General features: G+C 47.7%; 1 long non-coding RNA gene across 4 annotated transcripts in view; it reads left to right on the top strand.

Moving 5' to 3' along the window:
- The first annotated feature begins 2,786 nt into the window (after positions 1-2,786).
- The window catches only part of LOC134945314 (uncharacterized), a 42,781-nt gene continuing 31,730 nt past the window's right edge, over positions 2,787-13,837 (top strand). For 2 of the 4 annotated variants that reach the window (XR_010182094.1, XR_010182093.1), the window contains exons 1-2: positions 2,787-3,548; positions 13,468-13,833. This is a non-coding gene — a long non-coding RNA (uncharacterized LOC134945314). The remainder of the gene's footprint in view (positions 3,549-13,467; positions 13,834-13,837) is intronic. The other 2 variants (XR_010182096.1, XR_010182095.1) reach the window with 2 other exon arrangements.

The following is a 13,837-nucleotide window of genomic DNA, read 5'->3' on the forward strand; positions in this document are numbered from 1 at the left end:
AGACAACGGATGGCAGCTGAGGGCTCAATAAACTTTGTTCAACACTAGATCTGTAATTTAAAGACAAAGGTATAATAACAACCAACCTTAATAAAATGCCAGAAGGTAGCTGCAGAAGTAACATACTCACAGTCCAAGAGCCAAATGACAGCTGCATACTGTTCTACCACAACCAGGGGCTATTTAAGGCTCTGACACAGGAAGTACCACTTAGGGTAATTAACTAGTAATGGACCGCACAAATAGGGAACCAACACAGAATATAGGGAACCCAACATACTAGTAGAACGCTATATTACCTTAGAATCAAACTAGGTTAATTTCCGCTACGAAGAGCAAGACAAAAAGGGATTAACCAAGGCTAATGAGACAAACGCCGGAGACGCGGCTTCCGCGTTCCACCGGCAGGAAGTTCATGCGTTCCACCGGCCGGAAGTACCGCTACTCCGCTACAGACAGGCGATTCCATAGTTGCATGTGTGCGTGCTGGTAAATAAGGCATACTAACGATGGGCAGTGTTCACTAAAGACACATGCTGACTATGACATGGAGATTAATCGACAATTATCAGATGTTATGACTTACCAGAAGTTGGCTGTCAACCCGATACCTAAGATCAAATCTAAGATTGATCAGTGTTTGAAGTTAGGTTTTGAGCAGGGTTACATTTGTGAGGATTTACTAAAATATTTGACTACCAATTCACCCAGGTGTCCCATTTTGTACACACTTCCTAAGATTCATAAAACACTAATACGCCCTCCGGGCAGACCAATTATTGCTGCGGAGGGTTCTCTTCTACAGCCTATTGCTATTTTCGTTGACAGTATTTTGCAGCCTTTAGTGTTAAAAACCGACAGCTACTTAAGGGACACTGGGGACTTTCTTTCACATCTTCGTAATTTTGACAAGCTCAGTGATCATACTCTTTTGGTAACAATGGATGTATGTTCCCTATACACTGTCATACCACATCAGCAGGGTATGGAGGTAATACGAAAGTGTCTTTCTAGCTTTCCGTGCAAAGATTACCCCACCGAGTTTGTGTTGCTTCTGCAGCTACCTTCTGGCGTTTTATTAAGGTTGGTTGTTATTTTACCTTTGTCTTTAAATGACAGATCTGGTGTTGAACAAAGTTTATTGAGCCCTCAGCTGCCATCCGTTGTCTTATAAAGTATCAGGTATGACCCCCACTCGGTGGCTTTAGGTGTCTGTTTTATACTATAAGTGTTCTGGGTGTTTACCTAATAGGCTATATGTCCTATTCTTATTACAGCGATTTCTGTGTTTTAAAGAAGTAATTAACCACACCAGTATGACTTAGCGCTTTGTCCAGGTAATTTCACTGGCTGAGATTACGTATATTCTTTTTTGAGGTGAAATATGAGGGTGGAGGCCTCTCTAGATCGGGTGGTATTCATGTGACCGCCGGTCAGCTGACCGACAGTCACATGACCTCCTCCGTGAGCCCGGCGGCTCACTATCCCGATGGTCGGCATGCCGACCAACAGGGACTATTTCCACTCGTGGGTGTCCACGACACCCATAGAGTGGGAATAGAACCCGTGGCGACCGCAGGTCGCCACGGAGCCCGCAAGGGGCTTGCTGCACTCGCCCCTCCCCGCCGGGATCCCGGCGTCGGTATGCTGCCGGGATCCCGGCGTCGGTAAGGTGACCAGCGGTCAGGAGACCGCCGGTCACCAGTACTACACCCTCTAGATCACTTGAGGATACACATTCTGGATTTTACTGTAGCATGGTTGTGCTGTTTTGTGACTGTCATTAGGGCCTGGGAGTCACTGGTGGTGATGGTGCTGATAATCTGGTTCTTTATACATATTGATTTTAATTGTTTCTGATGTTTATTGTTTAGATGTTTTGAAGTGCCTGTCTTGATAAAGGTCCTTACATGGACCGAAACGTCGATGAAAAACGGCATCACCATTGAACCTGATTAAAACAAGTTGATTCTACAAGTGATTTCAGAGACTGATTTCGGCGCGATTGCACCTTCCACTTAGGTGGTAGTTGCGGTATATATATATATATATACACACACACACAAACATACATACATGTGTGTATATATATCAAATCCATGAGGTCCACACTCACATAGTCCATATTCATGCTGGGGTGCATATCCAGATGAAAGATAACCATCAGGTTATAGTTCCAGAATAGCCATATGAAGGGAGAGCACTCACCAGACTTGTTAAAAGGCAAATCCTTTATTTCAGAACAAGAAGTCAAACAGCTACATCGACATTTCGGTCCTATCCAGGACCTTTGTCAAGATAAAAAAACATGGTGCAGTGTCCGGATATTTATACCCATATTGGTTCCCTCCCACCACTAAGGTGGGATACACCCACTCATGTTCAATATTAAAAATACTCCTAATTCAATTCTCTATTTCGTCTAGGACCGAAACGTCGATGTAGCTGTTTGACTTCTTGTTCTGAAATAAAGGATTTACCTTTTAACAAGTCTGGTGAGTGCTCTCCCTTCATATGGCTATTCTGTGTGTATATATATATATATATATATATATATACAAACATGGATAGATAGATATATATATATATATATATATATATAGGTATATATATAGAGAGGAAGCTTCAGGTAAGGGTGATCCCTGCTGGCCTCAGCTGCAAGCTCCGGCAGGTGGGGGGGAGGCTCTTAGTATCCACGACTGCAAGCTCCAGTGGGGGGGGGAGGCTCTTCGTATCCACGGCTGCAAGCTCCGTTGGGGGGAGGTCGGGTCTTAATATCCACAGCTGCATGCTCAGGCAGGAGGTTGGGTCTTAATCTGCAAGCTCCAGCAGGGGGGATTAGTGCCCACGGCTCTGCAGCACTCCGCGGTCACGAACGCGATTGTGGCTTTTTATTGAGACGAAGACACTGCTGTTTCTGTCTCAAAATAGAAAATTCAGCTCTTCATGGCGGGTTTCCAGGTACGTACCCCCGGGCCCTGATCTCTCATGGGGCCCCCCAGCCGGAGCTGCTGTCTAGGAATGATTCTGCCCGTCACCAGGCTCCACAGCCAACAGCATCACTCCCAGCACTGCTGATGGCGATGGAGCCTGGGGAGAAGTGAAATCGTCCTTCAGCGGGCTACATACTGATTTGTCCTGAAGCCTGGCAGCCAGCAGCAGCAGCATTGTCCTCTCCTCCTCCTCCCCAAGCAGGAATGGCACCTCCTCCTCCCCTCACATGCTTGTAGTCAGGGTGACCGGCCAGGCTCCACGGCACCTCTCAGGGTCGTAGGCAGAGAGGTATGGTTGCTGCCCTAGTCCGTCAGACTCAGCCGCCACCGGTTGTTGCAAGATAAATTACTGTGAGTGGGTGCTGCTATGATGCGTTAATCGGTCACGGCTGCCCCAAGCTCCTAGTCCTGCTTTCATCAGTCTCAACCTGGCAGCTCCGCCTCCTGCCCCTGCAACTGAGAACTCAGCAAGCATGAGGAGTGCTGCCCTTACATGGAACCTCACATCCCAGAAGAACAATCCCCAGACACAATCATTCCCCAAAAAAGTTAAATGTGAGTGCCATCATGATTTAAAAATATATAAGGAGTGTGTGTAGGGGAGGGGTGATAGGTATATATTTATATTTCTCTGACGTCCTAGTGGATGCTGGGGACTCCGTCAGGACCATGGGGATTAGCGGCTCCGCAGGAGACAGGGCACAAAAATAAAGCTTTAGGATCAGGTGGTGTGCACTGGCTCCTCCCCCTATGACCCTCCTCCAAGCCTCAGTTAGGTTTTTGTGCCCGTCCGAGCAGGGTGCAATCTAGGTGGCTCTCCTAAAGAGCTGCTTAGAAAAAGTTTTTAGGTTTTTTATTTTCAGTGAGTCCTGCTGGCAACAGGCTCACTGCATCGAGGGACTTAGGGGAGAGAAGTGAACTCACCTGCGTGCAGGATGGATTGGCTTCTTAGGCTACTGTACACCATTAGCTCCAGAGGGAGTCGGAACACAGGTCTCACCCTGGGGTTCGTCCCGGAGCCGCGCCGCCGACCCCCCTTGCAGATGCCGAAGATGGAAGAGGTCCAGAAGCAGGCGGCAGAAGACTTTTCAGTCTTCCTGAGGTAGCGCACAGCACTGCAGCTGTGCGCCATTGTTGTCAGCACACTTCACACAGCGGTCACGGAGGGTGCAGGGCGCTGGGGGGGCGCCCTGGGCAGCAATGTATAATACCTTTTTTATGGCTAAAAATACATCACATATAGCCTTTGAGGCTATATGGATTTATTTAACCCCTGCCAGATCTCACAAACTCCGGAGAAGAGCCCGCCGAAATAGGGGGCGGGGCTTATTCTCCTCAGCACACAGCGCCATTTTCCTGCTCAGCTCCGCTGTGAGGAAGGCTCCCAGGACTCTCCCCTGCACTGCACTACAGAAACAGGGTAAAACAGAGAGGGGGGGCACTTTTTTTTGGCGATATTACTATATTTAAGCTGCTATAAGGATACAACACTTATATAGGGTTGTTCCCATATATATTATAGCGCTTGGGTGTGTGCTGGCAAACTCTCCCTCTGTCTCCCCAAAGGGCTAGTGGGGTCCTGTCTTCAATAGAGCATTCCCTGTGTGTCTGCTGTGTGTCGGTACGTGTGTGTCGACATGTATGAGGACGATGTTGGTGTGGAGGCAGAGCAATTGCCGGTAATGGTGATGTCACCCCCTAGGGAGTCGACACCGGAATGGATGGCTTTGTTTATGGAATTACGTGATAATGTCAGCACATTACAAAAATCAGTTGACGACATGAGACGGCCGTCAAACCAGTTAGTACCTGCCCAGGCGTCTCAGATACCGTCAGGGGCTGTAAAACGCCCTTTACCTCAGTCGGTCGATACAGACCCAGACACGGACACTGAATCTAGTGTCGACGGTGAAGAAACAAACGTATTTTCCAGTAGGGCCACACGTTATATGATCACGGCAATGAAGGAGGCTTTGCATATCTCTGATACTACAAGTACCACAAAAAGGGGTATTATGTGGGGGGTGAAAAAACTACCTGTAGTTTTTCCTGAATCAGAGGAATTGAATGATGTATGTGATGAAGCGTGGGTTAACCCAGATAGAAAAGGGCTAATTTCAAAAAAGTTATTGGCATTATACCCTTTCCCGCCAGAGGTTAGGGCGCGCTGGGAAACACCCCCTAAGGTGGATAAGGCGCTCACACGCTTATCAAAACAAGTGGCGTTACCGTCTCCTGATACGGCCGCCCTCAAGGATCCAGCTGATAGGAGGCTGGAAACTACCCTAAAAAGTATATACACACATACTGGTGTTATACTGCGACCAGCCATCGCCTCAGCCTGGATGTGCAGTGCTGGGGTGGTCTGGTCGGATTCCCTGACTGAAAATATTGATACCCTGGATAGGGACAGTATTTTACAGACTTTAGAGCAATTAAAGGATGCTTTTCTTTATATGCGAGATGCTCAGAGGGATATTTGCACTCTGGCATCGAGAGTAAGTGCGATGTCCATATCTGCCAGAAGAAGTTTATGGACACGACAGTGGTCAGGTGATGCGGATTCCAAACGGCATATGGAAGTATTGCCGTATAAAGGGGAGGAATTATTTGGCGTCGGTCTATCGGATCTGGTGGCCACGGCAACGGCCGGGAAATCCACCTTTTTACCTCAGACCCCCTCCCAACAGAAAAAGACACCGTCTTTTCAGCCGCAGTCCTTTCGGTCCTATAAGAACAAGCGGGCAAAAGGACAGTCATATCTGCCCCGAGGCAGAGGAAAGGGTAAGAGAGGGCAGCAAGCAGCTCCTTCCCAGGAACAGAAGCCCTCCGCGGGTTCTGCAAAGCCCTCAGCATGACGCTGGGGCTTTACAAGCGGACTCAGGAACGGTGGGGGGTCGACTCAAGAATTTCAGCGCGCAGTGGGCTTGCTCACAGGTGGACCCCTGGATCCTGCAGGTAGTATCTCAGGGTTACAGGTTGGAATTTGAGAAGTCTCCCCCTCGCCGGTTCCTAAAGTCTGCTTTGCCAACGTCTCCCTCAGACAGGGCGACAGTATTGGAAGCCATTCACAAGCTGTTTTCTCAGCAGGTGATAGTCAAGGTACCCCTCCTACAACAGGGAAAGGGGTATTACTCCACGCTATTTGTGGTACCGAAGCCGGACGGCTCGGTAAGACCTATTCTAAATCTGAAATCTTTGAACCTGTACATACAAAAATTCAGTTTCAAGATGGAATCACTCAGAGCAGTGATAGCGAATCTGGAAGAAGGGGACTTTATGGTGTCCCTGGACATAAAAGATGCTTACCTGCATGTCCCAATTTGCCCTTCACATCAAGGGTACCTCAGGTTCGTGGTGCAAAACTGTCATTATCAGTTTCAGACGCTGCCGTTTGGATTGTCCACGGCACCTCGGGTCTTTACCAAGGTAATGGCCGAAATTATGATTCTTCTGCGAAGAAGAGGCGTATTAATTATCCCTTACTTGGACGATCTCCTGATAAGGGCAAGGTCCAGAGAACAGCTGGAGGACGGAGTAGCACTAACCCAAGTAGTGCTGCAACAACACGGGTGGATTCTGAATTTTCCAAAATCTCAGTTGACCCCGACAACACGTCTGCTGTTCCTGGGAATGATTCTGGACACGGTTCAGAAAAAGGTGTTTCTTCCGGAGGAGAAAGCCAAGGAGTTATCCGAACTTGTCAGGTACCTCCTAAAACCAGGAAAAGTGTCTGTGCATCAATGCACAAGAGTCCTGGGAAAGATGGTGGCTTCTTACGAAGCAATCGCATTCGGCAGATTCCACGCACGAACTTTTCAGTGGGATCTGCTGGACAAATGGTCCGGATCGCATCTGCAGATGCATCAGCGGATAACCTTATCGCCACGGACAAGGGTGTCTCTTCTGTGGTGGTTGCAGAGTGCTCATCTGTTAGAAGGCCGCAGATTCGGCATACAGGACTGGGTCCTGGTGACCACGGATGCCAGTCTGAGAGGCTGGGGAGCGGTCACACAGGGAAGAAACTTCCAGGGAGTATGGTCAAGCCTGGAGATGTCTCTTCACATAAATATACTGGAGCTAAGAGCAATTTACAATGCTCTAAGTCTGGCAAAACCCCTGCTTCAGGGTCAGCCGGTGTTGATCCAGTCGGACAACATCACGGCAGTCGCCCACGTAAACAGACAGGGCGGCACAAGAAGCAGGAGAGCAATGGCAGAAGCTGCAAGGATTCTTCGCTGGGCGGAAGATCATGTGATAGCACTGTCAGCAGTGTTCATTCCGGGAGTGGACAACTGGGAAGCAGACTTCCTCAGCAGACACGATCTACACCCGGGAGAGTGGGGACTTCATCCAGAAGTCTTCCACATGATTGTGAACCGTTGGGAAAAACCAAAGGTGGATATGATGGCGTATCGCCTCAACAAAAAACTGGACAGGTATTGCGCCAGGTCAAGAGACCCTCAGGCAATAGCTGTGGACGCTCTGGTAACACCGTGGGTGTTCCAGTCAGTGTATGTGTTTCCTCCTCTGCCTCTCATACCCAAAGTACTGAGAATTATACGGCAAAGGGGAGTAAGAACGATACTCGTGGCTCCGGATTGGCCAAGAAGAACTTGGTACCCGGAACTTCAGGAGATGCTCACGGAAAATCCGTGGCCTCTACCTCTAAGGCGGGACCTGATTCAGCAGGGACCGTGTCTATTCCAAGACTTACCGCGGCTGCGTTTGACGGCGTGGCGGTTGAACGCCGAATTCTAAAGGAAAAAGGCATTCCGGAAGAGGTCATTCCTACACTGGTTAAAGCCAGGAAGGAGGTGACTGCACAACATTATCACCGCATTTGGAGAAAATATGTTGCGTGGTGTGAGGCCAGGAAGGTCCCCACGGAGGAATTTCAACTGGGTCGATTCCTGCATTTCCTACAAACAGGATTGTCTATGGGCCTCAAATTGGGGTCCATTAAGGTTCAAATTTCGGCCCTGTCGATTTTCTTCCAGAAAGAACTGGCTTCAGTTCCTGAAGTCCAGACTTTTGTTAAAGGAGTACTACATATACAGCCCACGGTGGTGCCCCCTGTGGCTCCGTGGGACCTTAATGTAGTTTTGGATTTTCTCAAATCCCATTGGTTTGAGCCACTCAAATCGGTGGATTTGAAATATCTTACGTGGAAAGTAACCATGCTACTGGCCCTGGCTTCAGCCAGGAGAGTATCAGAATTGGCGGCTTTATCGTATAAAAGCCCATATCTGATTTTCCATTCGGACAGGGCAGAACTGCGGACGCGTCCTCATTTTCTGCCTAAGGTGGTGTCAGCGTTTCATCTGAACCAGCCTATTGTGGTGCCTGCGGCTACTAGCGATTTGGAGGATTCCAAGTTGCTGGACGTTGTCCGGGCATTGAGAATATATATTTCAAGGACGGCTGGAGTCAGAAAATCTGACTCGCTGTTTATACTATATGCACCCAACAAGCTGGGTGCTCCTGCTTCTAAGCAGACGATTGCTCGTTGGATTTGTAGTAGAGATGAGCGCCTGAAATTTTTCGGGTTTTGTGTTTTGGTTTTGGGTTCGGTTCCGCGGCCGTGTTTTGGGTTCGAACGCGTTTTGGCAAAACCTCACCGAATTATTTTTGTCGGATTCGGGTGTGTTTTGGATTCGGGTGTTTTTTTCCAAAAACACTAAAAAACAGCTTAAATCATAGAATTTGGGGGTCATTTTGATCCCAAAGTATTATTAACCTCAAAAACCATAATTTACACTCATTTTCAGTCTATTCTGAATACCTCACACCTCACAATATTGGGGGTAATTCCAAGTTGATCGCAGCAGGAAATTTTTTAGCAGTTGGGCAAAACCATGTGCACTGCAGGGGATGCAGACATAACATTTGCAGAGAGTTAGATTTGGGTGGGTTATTTTGTTTCTGTGCAGGGTAAATACTGGCTGCTTTATTTTTACACTGCAAATTAGATTGCAGATTGAATACACCACACCCAAATCTAACTCTCTCTGCAAATGTTATGTCTGCCTCCCCTACAGTGCACATGGTTTTGCCCAACTGCTAAAAAATTTCCTGCTGCGATCAACTTGGAATTACCCCCATTATTTTTAGTCCTAAAATTTGCACCGAGGTCGCTGTGTGAGTAAGATAAGCGACCCTAGTGGCCGACACAAACACCGGGCCCATCTAGGAGTGGCACTGCAGTGTCACGCAGGATGTCCCTTCCAAAAAACCCTCCCCAAACAGCACATGACGCAAAGAAAAAAAGAGGCGCAATGAGGTAGCTGTGTGAGTAAGATTGGCGACCCTAGTGGCCGACACAAACACCGGGCCCATCTAGGAGTGGCACTGCAGTGTCACGCAGGATGGCCCTTCCAAAAACCCTCCCCAAACAGCACATGACGCAAAGAAAAAAAGAGGCGCAATGAGGTAGCTGTGTGAGTAAGATTAGCGACCCTAGTGGCCGACACAAACACCGGGCCCATCTAGGAGTGGCACTGCAGTGTCACGCAGGATGGCCCTTCCAAAAAACCCTCCCCAAACAGCACATGACGCAAAGAAAAAAAGAGGCGCAATGAGGTAGCTGTGTGAGTAAGATTAGCGACCCTAGTGGCCGACACAAACACCGGGCCCATCTAGGAGTGGCACTGCAGTGTCACGCAGGATGTCCCTTCCAAAAAACCCTCCCCAAACAGCACATGACGCAAAGAAAAAAAGAGGCTTTTTACTGATATTTGGTGTTTTGGATTTGACATGCTCTGTACTATGACATTGGGCATCGGCCTTGGCAGACGACGTTGCTGGCATTTCATCGTCTCGGCCATGACTAGTGGCAGCAGCTTCAGCACGAGGTGGAAGTGGATCTTGATCTTTCCCTAATTTTGGAACCTCAACATTTTTGTTCTCCATATTTCAATAGGCACAACTAAAAGGCACCTCAGGTAAACAATGGAGATGGATGGATTGGATACTAGTATACAATTATGGACGGGCTGCCGAGTGCCGACACAGAGGTAGCCACAGCCGTGAACTACCGCACTGTACTGTGTCTGCTGCTAATATATAGACTGGTTGATAAAGAGATAGTATACTCGTAACTAGTATGTATGTATAAAGAAAGAAAAAAAAACCACGGTTAGGTCACTGGTATATACAATTATGGACGGGCTGCCGAGTGCCGACACAGAGGTAGCCACAGCCGTGAACTACCGCACTGTACTGTGTCTGCTGCTAATATATAGACTGGTTGATAAAGAGATAGTATACTCGTAACTAGTATGTATGTATAAAGAAAGAAAAAAAAACCACGGTTAGGTGGTATATACAATTATGGACGGGCTGCCGAGTGCCGACACAGAGGTAGCCACAGCCGTGAACTACCGCACTGTACTGTGTCTGCTGCTAATATATAGACTGGTTGATAAAGAGATAGTATACTCGTAACTAGTATGTATGTATAAAGAAAGAAAAAAAAACCACGGTTAGGTCACTGGTATATACAATTATGGACGGGCTGCGGAGTGCCGACACAGAGGTAGCCACAGCCGTGAACTACCGCACTGTACTGTGTCTGCTGCTAATATATAGACTGGTTGATAAAGAGATAGTATACTCGTAACTAGTATGTATGTATAAAGAAAGAAAAAAAAACCACGGTTAGGTGGTATATACAATTATGGACGGGCTGCCGAGTGCCGACACAGAGGTAGCCACAGCCGTGAACTACCGCACTGTACTGTGTCTGCTGCTAATATATAGACTGGTTGATAAAGAGATAGTATACTCGTAACTAGTATGTATGTATAAAGAAAGAAAAAAAAACCACGGTTAGGTGGTATATACAATTATGGACGGGCTGCCGAGTGCCGACACAGAGGTAGCCACAGCCGTGAACTACCGCACTGTACTGTGTCTGCTGCTAATATATAGACTGGTTGATAAAGAGATAGTATACTCGTAACTAGTATGTATGTATAAAGAAAGAAAAAAAAACCACGGTTAGGTCACTGGTATATACAATTATGGACGGGCTGCCGAGTGCCGACACAGAGGTAGCCACAGCCGTGAACTACCGCACTGTACTGTGTCTGCTGCTAATATATAGACTGGTTGATGAAGAGATAGTATACTCGTAACTAGTATGTATGTATAAAGAAAGAAAAAAAAAACCACGGTTAGGTCACTGGTATATACAATTATGGACGGGCTGCCGAGTGCCGACACAGAGGTAGCCACAGCCGTGAACTACCGCACTGTACTGTGTCTGCTGCTAATATATAGACTGGTTGATAAAGAGATAGTATACTCGTAACTAGTATGTATGTATAAAGAAAGAAAAAAAAACCACGGTTAGGTCACTGGTATATACAATTATGGATGGGCTGCCGAGTGCCGACACAGAGGTAGCCACAGCCGTGAACTACCGCACTGTACTGTGTCTGCTGCTAATATATAGACTGGTTGATAAAGAGATAGTATACTCGTAACTAGTATGTATGTATAAAGAAAGAAAAAAAAACCACGGTTAGGTCACTGGTATATACAATTATGGACGGGCTGCCGAGTGCCGACACAGAGGTAGCCACAGCCGTGAACTACCGCACTGTACTGTGTCTGCTGCTAATATAGACTGGTTGATAAAGAGATAGTATACTACTAATATTATATACTGGTGGTCAGGTCACTGGTCACTAGTCACACTGGCAGTGGCACTCCTGCAGCAAAAGTGTGCACTGTTTAATTTTAATATAATATTATGTACTCCTGGCTCCTGCTATAACCTATAACTGGCACTGCAGTAGTGCTCCCCAGTCTCCCCCACAATTATAAGCTGTGTGAGCTGAGCAGTCAGACAGATATATAATATATATAGATGATGCAGCACACTGGCCTGAGCCTGAGCAGTGCACACAGATATGGTATGTATGTGACTGAGTCACTGTGTGCTGTGTATCGCTTTTTTCAGGCAGAGAACGGATTATAAATAAAAGTGGTGGTCACTGGTCACTATCAGCAAAACTCTGCACTGTACACTACTGAGTACTCCTAATGCTCCCCAAAATTAGTAAATCAAGTGTCTAAACGGAGAGGACGCCAGCCACGTCCTCTCCCTATCAATCTCAATGCACGAGTGAAAATGGCGGCGACGCGCGGCTCCTTATATAGAATCCGAGTCTCGCGATAGAATCCGAGCCTCGCGAGAATCCGACAGCGTCATGATGACGTTCGGGCGCGCTCGGGTTAACCGAGCAAGGCGGGAAGATCCGAGTCGCTCGGACTCGTGAAAAAAAACATGAAGTTCTGGCGGGTTCGGATTCAGAGAAACCGAACCCGCTCATCTCTAATTTGTAGCACAATTCAACTTGCATATTCTGTGGCAGGCCTGCCACAGCCTAAATCTGTCAAGGCCCATTCCACAAGGAAGGTGGGCTCATCCTGGGCGGCTGCCCGAGGGGTCTCGGCATTGCAACTCTGCCGAGCAGCTACGTGGTCGGGGGAGAACACGTTTGTAAAATTCTACAAATTTGATACCCTGGCTAAAGACGACCTGGAGTTCTCTCATTCGGTGCTGCAGAGTCATCCGCACTCTCCCGCCCGTTTGGGAGCTTTGGTATAATCCCCATGGTCCTGACGGAGTCCCCAGCATCCACTAGGAAGTCAGAGAAAATAAGATTTTACTTACCGATAAATCTATTTCTCGTAGTCCGTAGTGGATGCTGGGCGCCCATCCCAAGTGCGGATTGTCTGCAATACTTGTACATAGTTATTGTTACAAAAAAATCGGGTTGTTATTGTTGTGAGCCGTCTGTTCAGAGGCTCCTACATTTGTCATACTGTTAACTGGGTTCAGATCACAAGTTGTACGGTGTGATTGGTGTGGCTGGTATGAGTCTTACCCGGGATTCAAAATCCTTCCTTATTGTGTACGCTCGTCCGGGCACAGTATCCTAACTGAGGCTTGGAGGAGGGTCATAGGGGGAGGAGCCAGTGCACACCACCTGATCCTAAAGCTTTATTTTTGTGCCCTGTCTCCTGCGGAGCCGCTAATCCCCATGGTCCTGACGGAGTCCCCAGCATCCACTACGGACTACGAGAAATAGATTTATCGGTAAGTAAAATCTTATTATAAGGGGCGTGTGTGGGAGAGGGTGATAAGTACATATGCATATACGGGGTGTGTATGGGAGGGGGTGATAGGTATATAAAGTGTGTAGGTGGTGATAGGAGTATAAAACATATAAGGGGAGTACACAAAATTACAATACAGTATATAAGAAAGGGGACATAAATACACTATATATATATATATATATATGTTCTTATAATGGTCCATAATTGGATGTGTTTTATATACCGTAGCTGCTGCAGGATTTGAATTTGGAGGGAAGCCGGCACGTAACCCCTTGTAGCCACCAAGTGGCAGAGTGATGTATCTCTCTCTCTCTCTCTCTCTCTCTCTATGTATGTATAGGATCTGCACTGGGGAGGAAGCACAGACACAGTGGGCACAGCCTTAGGTACAGCACTGATATGATGGAGAGGGCCCCCCTGTTTTACGTGCCCTGGGCCCCCCGAAGGCTTAATCCGGCCCTGGATGGAAGGCTGCACATCCGTGCAGACTGACTCCCGTTGGAAGGAACACACACCGCCCACTGCTCTCCGCCCTGATCAGGAAATGCGACACACGCTACAGGAGGAACCGTCTCTCTCTATCCACTGCAGGAGGAATGTCTCTCTCTCTCTCTCTCCACTGCAGGAGGAACTGTCTCTCTCGCTCTCTCTCCACTGCAGGAGGAACTGTGTCATCACCACACTCCTGAAGCTCCAGCACTAGAGGGTAA

This window comes from Pseudophryne corroboree, chromosome 7 (assembly GCF_028390025.1).
Source record: "Pseudophryne corroboree isolate aPseCor3 chromosome 7, aPseCor3.hap2, whole genome shotgun sequence".
Classification (NCBI taxonomy): Eukaryota; Metazoa; Chordata; class Amphibia; order Anura; family Myobatrachidae; genus Pseudophryne; species Pseudophryne corroboree.